This window comes from Lagenorhynchus albirostris, chromosome 3 (assembly GCF_949774975.1).
Source record: "Lagenorhynchus albirostris chromosome 3, mLagAlb1.1, whole genome shotgun sequence".
Lineage (NCBI taxonomy): Eukaryota > Metazoa > Chordata > Mammalia > Artiodactyla > Delphinidae > Lagenorhynchus > Lagenorhynchus albirostris.
The window spans coordinates 34,720,772-34,737,060 of NC_083097.1; the positions used below are offsets into that span (position 1 = coordinate 34,720,772).

Below are 16,289 nucleotides of genomic sequence, written 5' to 3' on the forward strand. Positions count from 1 at the left end.
TCTTTAATGTGGTGTTTTTATATCATGATTCTTTAGAAATTCTGAAATTTTAATTTTCTTTTCCAAAGAACTGTTAATAGAAAGTTTTAAAATTTTCATTGAAGAGTCTTTTTGTTTTCTGTTTTAATTAATTTCTAATTGTTGTTTTATAATCAGAGAATGTGGTATTAATTTTACTTTGTGAAACTTACAGAGGTTTTGTGATGACCTCATAGATGGTCAGATTTACTGAATGTGTCATGTACATTTGAGAAGGTATGTTCTTTTTGATAGGTGTCAGTAAGAGCTACTTTATTGATTACGTTATTTGGGTTGTATATATCTTTACTTAATTTTTTTGTTCTTTTGATCTTTTTTGAGAGAGAGTGAAATATTGAAGTCACCTGTTATTACTGTATTCTGTCTATTTCTGCTTGCTTTATTAAGGAAGTTACTGTGTTATTTGGTGAAAATATATTCATAGCCATTTTTTCTTTACTGTGGATTGGATCCTTCAGTATTATCTAGTAAACTCTTTGTCTTAATTAATACTTTTAACCCTAAAGTCTCCCTTATGGAATATCAGGATTTTTTATTTACTTGTATTTACCTGGTCCAGCTTTTCTGAGTCACTTTGTTTTAAGTGAGTCTGTTTATTTAACAGTTGGGTTTGTTTAGCAGTTGAGTTTTGCTACATGAGCCAATTAGAAAATTTTTTTTATTTAATAGGTCAGTTAAGTCCATTTTTATTGATTGATATGATTATTGCATATTATTTTAAGTAATATTTACTATGTATTATATATTATATTTCTTTTAAAAAATTGATTTATTTATTGTAGTATAGTTGATGTACAATATTATATGTTATAGGTGTACAATATAGTGCTTCACAATTTTTAAAGGTCATACTCCATTTATAGTTATTATAAAATATTTACTGTATTACCTGTGGTGTTCAACATGTCCTTGTGGCTTATTTTATACATAGTAGCTTGTACCTCTTAATCTCCCTACCCCTATTTTGCCCCTCTCCCTTCCCTCTCCCCAGTGGTAACCAGTAGTTTGTCCTCTTTATCTGCCAGTCTGCTTCTTTTTTTTTATATTCACTAGTTTGTTGTCTTTTTAGATTCCACATATAAGTGATAACATACAGTATTTGTCTTTCTCTGTCTTATTTCACTTAGCATAATACCCTCCGAATCCATCCACATTGCTGCAAATGGCAAAATTTCATTCTTTTTTTTTTCTTTTAAAGAAGATGTTGGGGGTAGGAGTTTATTAATTAATTAATTTTTGCTGTGTTGGGTCTTCGTTTCTGTACGAGGGCTATCTCTAGTTGTGGCAAGTGGGGGCCACTCTTCATCGTGGTGCACGGGCCTCTCACTATTGTGACCTCTCTTGTTGCAGAGCACAAGCTCCAGATGTGCAGGCTCAGTAGTTGTGACTCACGGGCCTAGTTGCTCTGCGGCATGTGGGATCCTCCCAGACCAGGGCTCGAACCTGTGTCCCCTGCATTAGCAGGCAGATTCTCAACCACTTCTCCACCAGGGAAGCCCTCATTCTTTTTTTATGACTGAGTAGTATTCCATTGTATGTATATACCACATCTTCTTTATCCATTCATCTGTTGATGGACGCTTAGGTTGCTTCCATATCTTGGCAATTGTAAATAATGCTGCCATGAATATTGGGGTGTATGTATCTTTTCAAATAAGTGTTTTTGAGGGGTTTTTTTGATATATACTCAGGAGTGGAATTGCTGGGTCATATGGTAGTTCTATTTTTAGTCTTTTGAGAAACCTCCATACTGTTTTCCACAGTGGCTTCACCAATTTACGTTCCTACCAACATTGTATGAGGCTTCACTTTTCTCCACATCCTTGCCAACATTTGTTATTTGTGTTCTTTTTGATGATAGCCATTTTCACAGGTGAGAGATGATATCTCATTGTGGTTTTGATATGCATTTCCCTAAGGATTAGCAACATTGAGCTTCTTTCCATGTGCCTGTTGGCCGTCTGCATTTCCTCTTTGGAAAAATGTCTATTCAGTTTTTCTGCCCATTTTTTAATTGGGTTGTTTGTTTTTTTGGATGTTGAGTTATATGAGCTGTTTATATATGTTGCATATCAATGCCTTATCAGTCATATAATTTGCAAATATTTTTTCCCATTTAGTAGCTTGTCTTTTCATTTTGTTTATGGTTTCCTTTTCTGTGCAAAAGCTTTTAAGTTTAATTTAGCCCCATGTGTTTATTTTTGCTTTTATCCTTTGCTTTAGGAGATAGATCCAAAAATATTGCTACAATGTATATCAAAGAGTGTTTGCCTGTGTTTTCCTCTAGAACTTTTATGGTTTCTGGTCTTACATTTAGGTCTTTGATCCATGTTGAGTTTATTTTATTTTATTATTATTACTTTTTAATTTATTTTTGGCTGTGTTGGGTCTTTGTTGCTTCATGCAGGCTTTCTCTAGTTGTGGCGAGTGGGAACCACTCTTGATTGCAGTGTGCGGGCTTCTCATTGTGGTGGCTTCTCTTGTTGTGGAACATGGTCTCTAGGTGCACAGACTTCAGTAGTTGTGGCACGCAGGCTCAGTGGTTGTGGCTCGCAGGCTCTAGAGCGCAGGCTCAGTAGTTGTGGCGCATGGGCTTAGTTGCTCCGCGGCATGTGGGATCTTCCTGGACCAGGAATTCACCCCATGTCCCCTGCATTGGCAGGTGGATTCTTAACCACTGCACCACCAGGGAAGTCCTGGTTTATTTTTGTATATGGCATTAGAGAACGTTCTAATTTCATTCTTTTACATGTAGCTGTCCAGTTTTCCCAGCACCACTTATTGAAGAGACTGTCGTTTCTCCATTGTATATACTTGCCTCCTTTGTCATAGATTAATTGACCATAGGTATGTGGGTTTATTTCTGGGCTGGCTATTCTGTTCCATTGACCTGTGTGTCTGTTTTTGTGTCCATACCATGCTGTTTTGATTACTGTAGCTTCATAATATAGTCTGAAGCTTCATAATATACACAGGGAGCATGATTTCTCCAGCTCCATTCTTCTTCCTCAAGATTGTTTTGGCTATTTGGGGTCTTTTGTGTTTCCGTACAAATTTAAAAATTATTTGTTTTAGTTCTGTGAAAAATGCCATTGGTATTTTGATAGGAATTGCATTGAATCTGTATATTGCCTTTGGTAGTATGGTCATTTTAACAATATTAATTCTTCCAATCCAAGAACACAGTATATATTTGCATCTGTTTATGTCATCTTTGATTTCTTTTATCAGCATCTTATAGGTTTTTTAGTATAGGTCTTTTACCTCCTTAGGTAGGTTTATTCCTAAGTGTTTTATTCTTTTTGAGGTGATGATGAATGGGATTGTTTCCTTAATTTCTCTTTCTGATAGTTTGTTGTTAGTGTATAGATATATAACAGATTTCTGTGTGTTAATTTTGCATCCTGCAATTTACTGAATTCATTGATGAGCTCTAGTAGTTTTTTGGTAGCGTCTTTAGGATTTTCTATCTGTTGTATCATGTCATCTGCAAACGATGACAGTTTTACTTCTTCCTTTCCAATTTGGATTCCTTTTATTTCTTTTTTTTGTCTGATTGCTGTGTCTAGGACTTCCAATACTGTGTTGAATAAAAATTCTGAGACTGGGCATTCTTCTCTTGTGCCTGATCTTAGAGGGAATACTTTCAGCTTTCCCCATTGAGTATGATGTTAGCTGTGGATTTGTCATCTATGGCATTTATTATGTTGAGGTATGTTTCCTGTATTCCCATCTTCTGGAGAGTTTTTGTCATAAATGAATGTTGAATTTTGTCAATGCTTTTTCTGCATCTGTTGAGATGATCATATGATTTTTATTCTTCAATTTGGTAATATGGTGTATCACATTGATTGATTTGCAGATATTGAAAATTTGAAACTGTAGTTTCCTTTTTTGTAATCTCTTTATGTACTTCTTTTTCTTCTATTTTGATATGTTCTCTAGATATTTTTAATATTACATGTCATATATATAAAATATTATGTACTTTATATGTTCTATATTTTAATTTTTGTTCTAATGGTTAGCTTTGTACTAATACCTTTTTTTTTTTTTTTTTTTTTGTGGTACGCGGGCCTCTCACTGCTGTGGCCTCTCCCGTTGTGGAGCACAGGCTCCGGACGCGCAGGCTCAGTGGCCATGGCTCACAGGCCCAGCCGCTCCGCGGCATGCGGGATCTTTCTGGACTGGGGCGTGAACCCGTGTCCCCTGCCTCGGCAGGCAGACTCTCAACCACTATGCCACCAGGGAAGCCTGTGTACTAATACCTTTGTTAATGCCCATTTCTTTACTTAGATTTCTTCCCCCTACCTTCTCTGTCACTTTTTTACTGACCATTTTTACCTCTCTCTTTATTTCATTTTCACTATTTTATCTGTTTTAATTTTTGCTTATGTCCCTCATTATATTCTCAGTCTAAGCTGTTCATTCCTTGGTTATCATGCAAGGAAGGATGATTTTTTTCTTTATCTTCATTTTTTTCCCCTGTGTTGTTAACTCTCATTTTATATCTTCCTAACTTTATGTTCATTTCTATTTTGAATTTTTAAATATATTCTTTGAAGTTTTTTTCACACCTGCAAATGCTTGTTTAAAGATAATTAATTTTGTCTGGCATATTTTGTTATAGTTTTTCTGTGCTTTGTGGTTGTTTTTTGGGAATAATTTTCATCATCTGAAATGTTTTGATTTTCATTTTTTTTGTTTTCTATTACAGTACTTTTAATATAGATGTTGTCTTCTATATTCGGTTAATTTTAGGAATATCTTACATTTTTCTAGGCCAGCATTAACAGTTGTGTGTAGAAAAGGACGAGTTTGGTGGCAAATTAGATTTCTTAGCTCAAGAGAGCCCTCTTTTGTTGGCATGATGAAGTGCAGCTTGTTTCATGAATGTCTACATTCTTTGGGTGGCAAGGAGAGAGGATCATGAAGTCTTCTGATGTTTCCATTTTATGTTAATGTAGAACTTTAAATTTTTACCGCTTATTTCCTTCTTCTCTTTCACCCTCAGATCCACATGAATCCTTCCCCTTAACGCTATTCCCTTTTCAAGTCTTTACCACTCTTTTCAAGAAGGGGTACAACTCCCACCTCTGATTGCAAACATTTCAAGGCTCTCCCTCTCAATTCCACACAGCCAGTACTCTGAATATCCAGGTGTCAGACTTATTCTCAGCATTTATGCTCTAAGGGTGGGACTCTGTCTTTTGGAAGATAATTATATCTGTATTCCACACCTCAAGTGCCCACTTGCTGCTCTGCAGTGGGCTCCAGAGGTGGCTCTGCTTGCTTCTGAATGTTTATTTCCCTAGTTACTTGTAAATTGAAGTATTATTCTGTTTTAGTCATGCTGTAAACGTGGGTCATTGTGGTTTTATTTATTCTCTCTGATTTGTATGATATTCAGAAGGTGTATGGAGATTCTAATTTAGTGACCCCATTATCCTGTGGGATTCTAAAATCAGATCAGTTTAAAATGTAATCGTTAAGCAGGTCTTTTTTTGAGCTGCAATTTCCTCCTTATAATTTTCATATATCAATTCTAGTTGTGTCTTCTGAGGCAACATAGAATAAATCAAATTTCTCTCTTATGTTCAAACACAAACTGTTTCACAGCCCATAAAACCTTTTCTGTGGAATAATCATCCATTGATCCTTCAACCACTACTCAGGTGGTAAAACTTCAAGTCACCTCTCCCTGCATCTGATCACTCTCTTTATCAAAGAAACTAACTTCTCAGGTTCATTGTTTCCTATACTGTATTTACCAGCATAACTTGAGGACATTATTACTATTGGAAGAAGCTAACAATAGCAATTTAAAAGTTCACTCTTAGAAGAATTACTTTCCTTCATCCAAATGTAATGATTTACATAAAGCAATAAAGGAAAATTGAAAATGGGAAAAAAACATGTTTTATATTTTGCTTTCAAGAAAGGACAGTCATCAGTTGGCTTATCCACAAACACAGCAAGTATTTATTTTGACTGGAAGAACAGTTAATGTGTCTAAATGTTTCTAACCAAATTAGCAAATAAAAAATAGAATAGCCTGAATGAATATGAATACTTATGAATGTCTTAATTAGGAGTCTAGTGCTGCAAACTGAATGCTAATGAAGTAAAAGAGCACTGCTTTGCTTGTTCTCAATTTATGTAGCACTGGCAGCTATGCTTTTTATGTAATGATGCTAGCACATCCTAGGTCGCTAAAAATTTTCAACACAGAGCACAGTATACTTAGAGTGTTCAAATAGGAAGATGATAGGAGAATGTGGGGAAATTGGATGGGGCAGTGGCAGTTGAGAAGGTAAAGTGAATGTAGGATTTTCTTACCAGCTTTGGGAGTGGCTGTTGTTGAAACCGAAAATGGAACTGAATGAAGCTAAATGATGCGTTTTCCCTATGTGACTTCCCTACCTCAACTTCTGATGTGATCTAGTATCTTTATTAAAGAGCAAAGAAATAAACCTGAAGATTTGGATACAGAAAGAAATATCAATTTAAGTCTAGAGGATATGGGAGCTTTGCACTTGGAGTGCTAGTTTTCTAGTTCAGAGGTGTTCAACTTTTGTTCAGCTTTGACACATGAAGGATGATGTTCCTCTGCATAACACAAGGCATTTGCGTTATTTAGACTTGCCCTCTGTAAGTCTACTTCTCTTTCTCTTTGGAAATATTGGGAGGCAAGTGAAATAAAGTGACTTTATTGTGGGATTAAACTTGAATCTTATCAAATTTGTTTCAAAGTAAATCATCATGGTAAGAAATAACTTGATGTATGGTAGTCTCCAAGTACTCTACTAGGCAGGCTCTCCCAGACATAATAGAACAGAAGGGCTCACAGACCAAATCAAGATAATTTAATCATGCAGTTAGTTGAATCAATTGAAAATATACGGCAAGAAGCAAGGGGAAAAAAATGAGGTAGGTTAATATACCTAGGATAGGGTTCAAGCAGGATAAAGGTACTATGCTACCTAAATCCTGTGTTACACATGTTCATAAGTTCTCTTTCTATCCCTCTCTCCCTCACTCTCCTTTCCTTCTCCCCTCTTCTTCTCCCTTCTTCTCCCCTCTTCTTCTCCTTCCTTCTGCTCTATCCACCTCTCTCTCTCTCTCTTTTCTCTCTCATATATGAATTTCATATTAAGATGCTTAGTAATTGGGGCTGTATAACCACTCTCCTTAAAGCATCAATCCCCGAGCAAAGCACTGAATCATATAATCATGATGCATCATCCACATCTAGCCAATCCCTCTATTCTGAATTTTCAGTAAGAGGCTTTAGTTATTTGAACACCAGCTGTTGGCCTGTTCTCAATACTGCAAATAATAGAAGCATTTATAAACCACTCATGTTGCCTTTTTTTTTTGGCCACGCCACACGGCATGTGGGATCTTAGTTCCCCAACCAGGGGTCAAACCTGTGCCCCCTGCAGTGGAAGCGCAGAGTCTTAACCACTGAACTGCCAGGGAAGTCCCAAAGTTACCTTTTTTCAGTGTACTTCGGAAGACAGGATATTACTTTTTATTTTTATCACTTCATATCTTTGATTGTGACAAATATGTTTGTCTGAAATCTGAGGGATATACAAAAGAGAGACATCAGAGATTAATCTCAATTACTTAAATTCTTAAATTCCATTTCTGGATGAAAGCTAAAACACAGAAACTAACTTAGTATAAAATTGATAAACTCACATATGTGAGTTGCATATGTTTATGTTTCTTCACTTCTAGAGAAATTCTAGAGAAAACGGGCAAGGCTACATTACCTAGACAAAACAGAGTGCGCAAATTTGCGAAATTTTTTGGCAACTAAAAGAGTTTTCAGACATCCTATGTTACTTCCTCTCCAGAGCAGAAAGTAATCATAGGGAATACAGGACCATCTGGTCCTAAAGGTAAGTAGTGTCAGAGAAGAATTTTAAAAAGGAGGAGCAAGTCGGTAAATAGGGGTAAATATCATAGGGTCAGTGCCCTTTTGTATGCCTTTTCTTTTGTGTGTGTGTGTGTTCCTGCTTATGGATTGCTTTGCCCACTTCAAAGTCTATACTTATGATTTATGTTATATTCTAAATTTGATATCATACAGGACCTAGAGTATTCCTTCTTGAGTGAGTCTGAAAGGAAAAATCAGCATTTCAGTCATATGTGCAGACTACATAGGTTCAAAATATTTTTTAAAAGGATGATACAAAGATTTCTTTTCTAATCAAGATGGAGAGTAAATTCATAGGAACATAATTTATTTTCCTGCCTAAACAACAAAAAAACTGGATAAAATACATGAAAGAACAGTTTTTAAGACATTGGACATTGGGCAGTAAAGGGTAGTGATTCCCTTCGCTATATGAACAGATGAGATGAGACCTATAATTGTCCCAGCTTATTGCCTGCAGATTTCCCAGGCCAAAGGGAGAGAGATCCCAAAGCATGGAGGTCTCCCTAAGTTACAAAGAAGAAGCTGGAAGTCTGGGGAGATCAAGGAACCAAGAGCTCGGAGTAAAGAGCGTAACAGAGGAAAGAGCTGTTCAGAGACAGGGAGAGAGATCTCTGGAGATCTACAGAGTCCTCCTTCATGAGTCTTCAGTTGAGTACTGATCACTGCATGAGGGTGAGGAAACTGCTCAATGCAGAAAGGATTAGAGGGAATAATACCCAGTGTTTACAGAGGGTACCAGCCAAAATGGAAAACCTCATCATTTGTGGAATGTTGGGTAGAGTACTCAGAAGTGTTTTGCCTCAGTAGCAGCAAAATCATTCCTCAACTAAATGCTGCTCTGGTTCCTCCTAACAGTGCTTATAAGGAAGAGCTGAATGGCTCAAACTGTTCCTAAATAACAACAATATCACAGAATAAAGCTCAATAATATTTATAGGAATTCAAAAATATACAGCATTCAACAAGATAAAATTAGTAATGTCCAATAAAAAATTATCAGCATGCAAAGAAGAAAGATACTATGATCCATAAGAAGGGGAAAAATAATCAAAACCAATCCAGATGGGACACAGAAGATAGTAAACAAGAACAGTAAACAGTTATTATAACTATATTCCCTAAGTTTAAGAAGCTGGAGTAAATACTGCACAGGTTAAGTAAAGACAGAAAATGTTAAAAAGACTCAAATTGGCCTTCCATGTATTAAAACTGCAATGTGTGAAATGAAAAACATACCGGGTGGGATTAATGATGGAGTAGACATTGGAGAAGAAATGATTATTGAACTTGAAGACATAGTAATTGAAACCATACAAGCGAAGCACATTAAAATGACTGAAAAAAAACCCACAGAGCATTAGTGAGTATTTAATATTTCTTACAGGGCAGGTCTGCCAGAGATGAGATGAATCCTTTCAGGTGTTGCCTGCTTCCAAATGGCTTTATTTTGACTTCATGTTAAAAGGATATTTTTACTGGATATAAAATTATAGATTAACAGTTTTTCTTTAAGTACTTTAAAGATGTCGTTTAATTGCTTATCTCCTTTACTGTTTTTTCTGATAAGTCAACCATTATTCTCATCATTGTTCATTGTATGTAATATATCTTCTCTCATTTTAAGATTTTATCTTTATGCTTTAGATTTCAGCCATACAACCATAATATGCCTAGGTGTAATTTTCTTTGTATTTACTGTTCTTGGGTTTTGCTGAACTTCTTAGGTCTGTGGGTTGGTCTTTCCTCAGTTTTGGAAAATTGTCAGTCATCTCTTCCAGTATTTCTTCTGCTCTATTCTTTTTTCTTGTTTTGGGTCTCCAGCTACACAAATGATAGCCTATTTGATTTTGTTTCACAGTGATTGGATGTTTTGATCCCCCTTCTCTTTAAATTTTTCTCTTTGTGTTTTAATTTAGATAATTTCTGTTGTACTCAAATTCACTGATTCTTTTATTTGATGTGTTCAGAATGCTAATGAGCCCATCAAAATAATTCTTCATCTTATATTTTATTTTTCATTTTTAGGATTACCATCTGGCTCCTTTTTATAGTTTTCATTTGTATCAGGAACAAATTCCCCATCTCTTTATACATGCTATCCACCTTTTCCATGAGATTGCTTAATATATTTATCATTGTTATTTTAAATTCCCTCTGATGGTTCTAACACTTGGACCATGTTTGGATCAGATTTTTTTTTTTTTGTGGTATGCAGGCCTCTCACTGTTGTGGCCTCTCCTGTTGCGGAGCACAGGCTCTGGACGCTCGTGCTCAGTGGCCATGGCTCACGGGCCTAGCCACTCCATGGCATGTGGGATCTTCTGGACTGGGGCACGAACGTGTGTCCCCTGCATCGGCAGGTGGACTCTCAACCACTGCGCCACCAGGGAAGCCCTGGATCAGATTTTAATGGCTGTTTTCTCTCTTAAGAATGAGTCACATTTTTTTTCCCCTTTTTTCATGTCACATGTTTTTGATTGATAGTTGGATATTGATAATAGAACAATAGAAACTGAAGCAAATAATATTTACACCCATTACACATTCCTTTTGTCAGTCCAGTAATGTGAGGAGATGAGTTAATCTAGTCCATGACTGAGTTGGATCTAGGCTTAGTTCTTTATTTTAGTTAGATTTATTTCACCACAGACTTCAAATAGTTTGTGCAAGGGATCAGAATTTTCTTTTTAGCCAGATGTCGGACCTGAGTACCTGGAGGATCTGTTTCCATTCTGCTGCTTTCCCACAGCCTTCCCCAGGCCCTGCTTGTTTACATCTCAGAGAGATATCTCTCAGCTCTCTTGCCTCTGTGCCAGCCAAAATCAGTTATTGCTCTGTACCCATTGAAGACCTCATGTACCTAAAGAGTTCAGTTCAGTTTTTCCTATGCTGCCTTCAGACTTCAAGAAAGCCCCTATGCTTACACCTCAGGAAAGAATCTCTTTCAGCTTCCCTGTCCCTCTCTCAGTCATAAATTATCATTGCTCTTACTCAGTGTACAGCCTGGAGAACTTAAAGAGCTTGTCTCACTCAGTCCTTTCCTGCCCTCAGAGTTCATGAAGTCCTGCACACTGTACCTTGATAGAGCTTGCCTCTCTCAGTATTCTTGCCCCTCTTCACCAAAGATAGGTGCCTGCTGCCTTGTATCAATGTAAAGCCTGAGTGCTTGAAAGTTTTTTTAAGCATTCCTACTCTCGCCCCAGTATTTCTCATGACTACTCTGTGAAGGCTATGAAGTGTTGTAGGCGGCTGTACTCTGTGTTCTAAGGATTTTAAACCATCATGCCAGCTCACACTTAGTCTACAGAAATTTGTTAAAATTTCAGAAGTTTAATTCTTGAGTTATCCCAGTTTTCTTCTTACCTTTCTTCTTGCTCTGACAGCTTTCTCCTTTTCTACTGCTTCACCAAGGATGAAAGAAACTCTTGGGTTGCTTTGCTCCCAAGAGAGGTATGTAACTTTCTGAATTTTAATTCATTACATATTTTTTCTCCATCCTTAGCTCTCTGATGACTTTTTAATAAATGATGATTTTTTGGGTTATCTGGATTGTTATTATTGCTAGGGTAGGAACGACATTCTTTTGCAACTTTCTACATTCTAGGCAGAAGCTGACACCCGATGGTTTACATATAAATGATTGTTTTCCCTTTCAATATATATATATCTTGGAATTCCTTTTTCAGAATTTCTTAGAATCATTCATCATATTCTTTCAAATACCTTTGGTGGTGGAAAATCTTTAGTTCCAAAAATCGTATCTGCTCTAAAGTAAGAATGACATTCAAAATTGAGTTTCTAAGTAATGCTGATGATGAAATTTGGTAATGTTATTAGCCAAAAGAAATTTATAAAATAATTAGTCTGATTTTCTTGTTTCTTTTAAACAATTTTTTTTTTTTTTTTTTTTTTGCGGTATGCGGGCCTCTCACTGTTGTGGCCTCTCCTGTTGCGGAGCACAGGCTCCGGATGCACAGGCTCAGCGGCCATGGCTCACGGGCCCAGCCGCTCCGCGGCATGTGGGATATTCCCGGACCAGGGCACGAACCCGCGTCCCCTGCATCGGCAGGCGGACTCTCAACCACTGAGCCACCAGGAAAGCCCTCTTTTAAACAATTTTGAAGGCAATTTTATGTAAACAGTTCAAAACTGGTTTTGAGTGATGGCAGCATCATTGAAATAAGAAACCTCTTTCTTATGATGGCTGTTTAATTATAGAATAGCAATTTAAGCCAAATATTTTTTTTAAGTATTTGTTTATTTAATTATTTATTTTGGTTGCTCCAGGTCTTAGTTGCAGCACGTGGGATCTTACTTGCGGTATGTTGATGTCTTGGCTGCAGCATGCAGACTTCTTAGTTGCGGCATGTGGACTCTTAGTTTTGGCATGCATGTGGGATCTAGTTCCCCGACCAGGGATTGAACCCGGGCCCCCTGCACTGGGAGTGTGGAGTCTTACCCACTGGACCACCAGGGAAGTCCCTAAGCTAAATATTTAAGAAGATGTAATCTTAAAATCCATTTTCATTGCTCATGAGATATCACCTCACACCAGTCAGAATGGCCATTATCAAAAAGTCTACAAACAATAAATGCTGGAGAGGGTATGGAGAAAAGGGTGTTTTCCCACTGTTGGTGGGAATGTAAACTGGTATAGCCACTATGGAGAACAGTATGGAGGTTCCTTAAGAAACTAAAAATAGAACTATCATATGATCCAGCAATCCCACTCCTGGGCATATATATATCCAGAGAAAAACGTGGTTCAAAAGGATACATGCACCCCCAGTGTTCATTGCAGCACTGTTTACAATAGCCAAGACATGGAAGCAACCTAAATGTCCATCAACAGATGAATGGATAAAGAAGATGTGGTACATATATACAATGGAATATTACTCAGCCATTAAGAAGAATGAAATAATGCCATTTGCAGCAACATGGATGTACCTGGAGATTATCATAGTAAGTGAAGTAAGTCAGACAAAGACAAATATATGATATCACGTATATGCAGAATCTAAAAAAAATGATACAAATGAACTTATTTACAAAACAGAAACAGACACACAGACTTAGAGATTGAATTTATGGTTACCAGGGCGAAGGGTGGGAAGGAGGGATAGATTGGGAGTTTGGGATTGATATATACACACTGCTATATTTAAAATAGATAACCGGGCTTCCCTGGTGGCGCAGTGGTTGAGGGTCCGCCTGCAGATGCAGGGGACGTGGGTTCTTGCCCCGGTCCGGGAAGATCCCACATGCCGCGGAGCGGCTGGGCCCGTGAGCCATGGCTGCTGAGCCTGCGTGTCCAGAGCCTGTGCTCCGCAACGGGAGAGGCCACACCAGTGAGAGGCCCACGTACCGCAAAAAAAAAAAAAAAAAATTAAAATAGATAACCAACAAGGACCTAATCTATAGCACAGTGAAATTTACTCTATACTCTATAATAACCTAAATGGGAAAAGAATAGATGCATGTATATGTATAACTGAATCACTCTGCTGTACACCTGAAACTAACACAGCATTGTTAATCAATTATACCCCAATATAAAAAAAAAATCCATTTTCATTGCTCATATATCTAGCCTTGAATACCTGTTTTTAAATTACTTTAAAATATTTCAGATTTTATTTCTCCTTATACTGAATAATGCAATACAATTGATAATACATATTTTCTCCATTTTATGATTTTCTTTGTAAATACAAAAATAGATTTTTTACTTAGTTTAACTGAAAACATATCATAGCCATCTTTACCTTGTTTACAACTGACTGTAATTTCAAATGAAGTGTTTCAGGAGGAAGATAGACATTCCATTCATGAAAACGAAAGTGGAAATTTTTACAAAAATTACCACGGAAAAGTGGAATCAGATGTGACACAGCTCTCCCTGAAGAGGGCAGCACTCTATGGAAAATCGGAAGTCAAAGGAGAATGCTTCTGAACTTTTGCCTCATGTACCAGAGCCTGGTCAAAGCATTGAGAAACATTTATTTTAACTGAATTTTAAACAGTCATAAAATGATTGAACACTTTCTTCTGAGGCTGAATATTCTGGCTAGGTGCTTATTTGGTATTTTTTTCTGTCAATACCAAAGTTTAAGCACATATAATAATTATGACTTACTGTATATTTACTGCTTTCTGTGTAAGAAACAATTTCTTTTAATTATTGAAAATGATTTCTTTTGAATTTCATTGGCATCCTCATGTCTTGAAAATTGCAGGATTTATTGCACAAAGCCATGTTCACTGTATTCTTACATTTTATGATTTTATGAATGCCTATTATGTCCCCATGAAGATGTTTAGTTCTTGTTTTATTTTTAAATCTTGTAGACTGTTGGTTTTTTTTTTTTTTTGGCTGCATTGGGTCTTTGTTGCCGTGTGCAGGCTTTCTCTAGTTGCGGTGAGCAGGGGCTACTCTTCGTTGCAGTGTGCGGGCTTTAGTTGCGGTGGCTTCTCTTGTTGTGGAGCATGGGTTCTAGGCGCGCGCTCTTCAGTAGTTGCAGCACGCAGGCTCAGTAGTTGTGGTTCTCAGGCTCTAGGGCACAGGCTCAGTAGTTGTGGCACATGGGCTTAGTTGCTCCGTGGCATGTGGGATCTTCCCGGACCAGGGCTCGAACCCACGTCCTCTGCATTGGCAGGCGGATTGTCAACCAGTGAGCCACCAGGGAAGACCCTAGACTGTTTCTTTAAGCCTTTTACATATACGGAAGTTTTCTTTTTCCATTCATCAAATTCCAGTCCAACAAATGTGTTGTTTTTGAGCATTTTCTAAGTGCAAGCTCCTTTGCAAATGCTTCTGTGTCTGGCTTATTTTAGTTGTCCTTACTTTTATCTTCTGCAGTTCAATTATACATGTGTTGACACTTGGTCAGATACAGCAAGCAGAGGTTGGTGCCTGCCAGCAGCATCTTGCAATTGTACCTCCTATATAATGCCTAATCTAACTTTTTCCATTCATCTCTTATTCTTTTCTTATTATGAAATATATGTACTTACAGAAGAATTTATAAAATATATCTGTACTGTCTAATGAATACTTATAAAACAAACTCTGGTATAACCCAAGTCAAAAAATAGAAATTTTGCAACATCCAAGAACACCCACCTTGTTTGTGGCTTCCTTCCTAATTATAATTCTATCCCTCCACTCTGGAAGTATCCACTATTTCTGGCTTTGTGATAATCATACCTTTCTTTACCTTTATGCTTTTACAACCTATATGTGCATCTCTAAACAATGGCCTGGTTTAGCCTGCTTTGAACTTAATATGAGTAGACTCCATACTGTTGGAATTATTTTTATCTTTCTTCTTTTGTTCAATATTGTGTTTGCAAGGTCATCCATACTATAGCATTTTGCATACCATTTTCCTAGTGATATACTCTTCCATTGTATGCGTATTTCACAACTCATTAATACTATTGTAAGTGGACATTCAGGTGTTTGCAGTTTTTGGTTACCATAAATAACACTGCTACAAATATTCTTACACATGTATGCTAGTGCATATGTTTACATATTTTTAGGGTAGTACTGGCATACTTTAACATTTCCCTCATGAAACACCTCTTGGACTTTGATATCCAAATTTTAGAATGTAAGTGTCCTTGCAATATACTTGTTAGCTGATTTATATGAAAAAATTGTATTTATGTCTCGCAAACTCAATACTACATTTTAAACAAAACAATGTGTGTGTGGGAGGGCAAGTCTGGGTTATATTCCAGGTAGAATTGTTAAGTATTAATGTTTTGAAAGGTGTAGCTAGAATCACTGAAGCACATATGTGATGGTTAATTTTATGTGTCAACTTGACTGGAGGCGTTGCCCAGATATTTGGTTAAACATTATTCTGGATGTATCTGTGAGGGAGTTTCTGGATGAGATTAACATTTGAATAGGCAGAGACTAAGTTAAACAGGTGGCCCTTTCCAATGTGGGTGAGCCTCATCCATTTCATTGAAGGCCTGAATAGAACAAAAGGCTGAATAAAGGAGAATTTGCTCTCTCTGCCTATCTTCTAGCTGGAACATTGGTCTTCTCCTGCCTTCACACTTGGACTTGGACAGGAACTACACCATTGGCTTTACTGCGTCTTCACCAGATTTCTGGGTTCAACTGAAGATCTTGGAACTTCTCAGTCTCCATAATCACGTGAGCCAATTCCTTATAATAAATCATGTATGATATATTACATCAATTGGATATTACATATCCAAGTTTTACTTCTCTGGAGAACCTAGACTAATACAGCATGTTCTGCATACAAAGAAACTA

At 37.0% G+C, this 16,289-nt stretch overlaps 1 protein-coding gene across 5 annotated transcripts in view; it reads left to right on the forward strand.

Annotated features, from left to right (window-relative positions):
- The window catches only part of FBXO4 (F-box protein 4), a 343,355-nt gene that overhangs the window by 22,814 nt on the left and 304,252 nt on the right, over positions 1-16,289 (forward strand). For all 5 annotated transcript variants that reach the window (XR_009539997.1, XR_009539998.1, XR_009539996.1 and 2 more), the window contains one exon: positions 16,037-16,166. The gene's annotated coding sequence lies outside the window, so the exon portion shown is untranslated. The remainder of the gene's footprint in view (positions 1-16,036; positions 16,167-16,289) is intronic.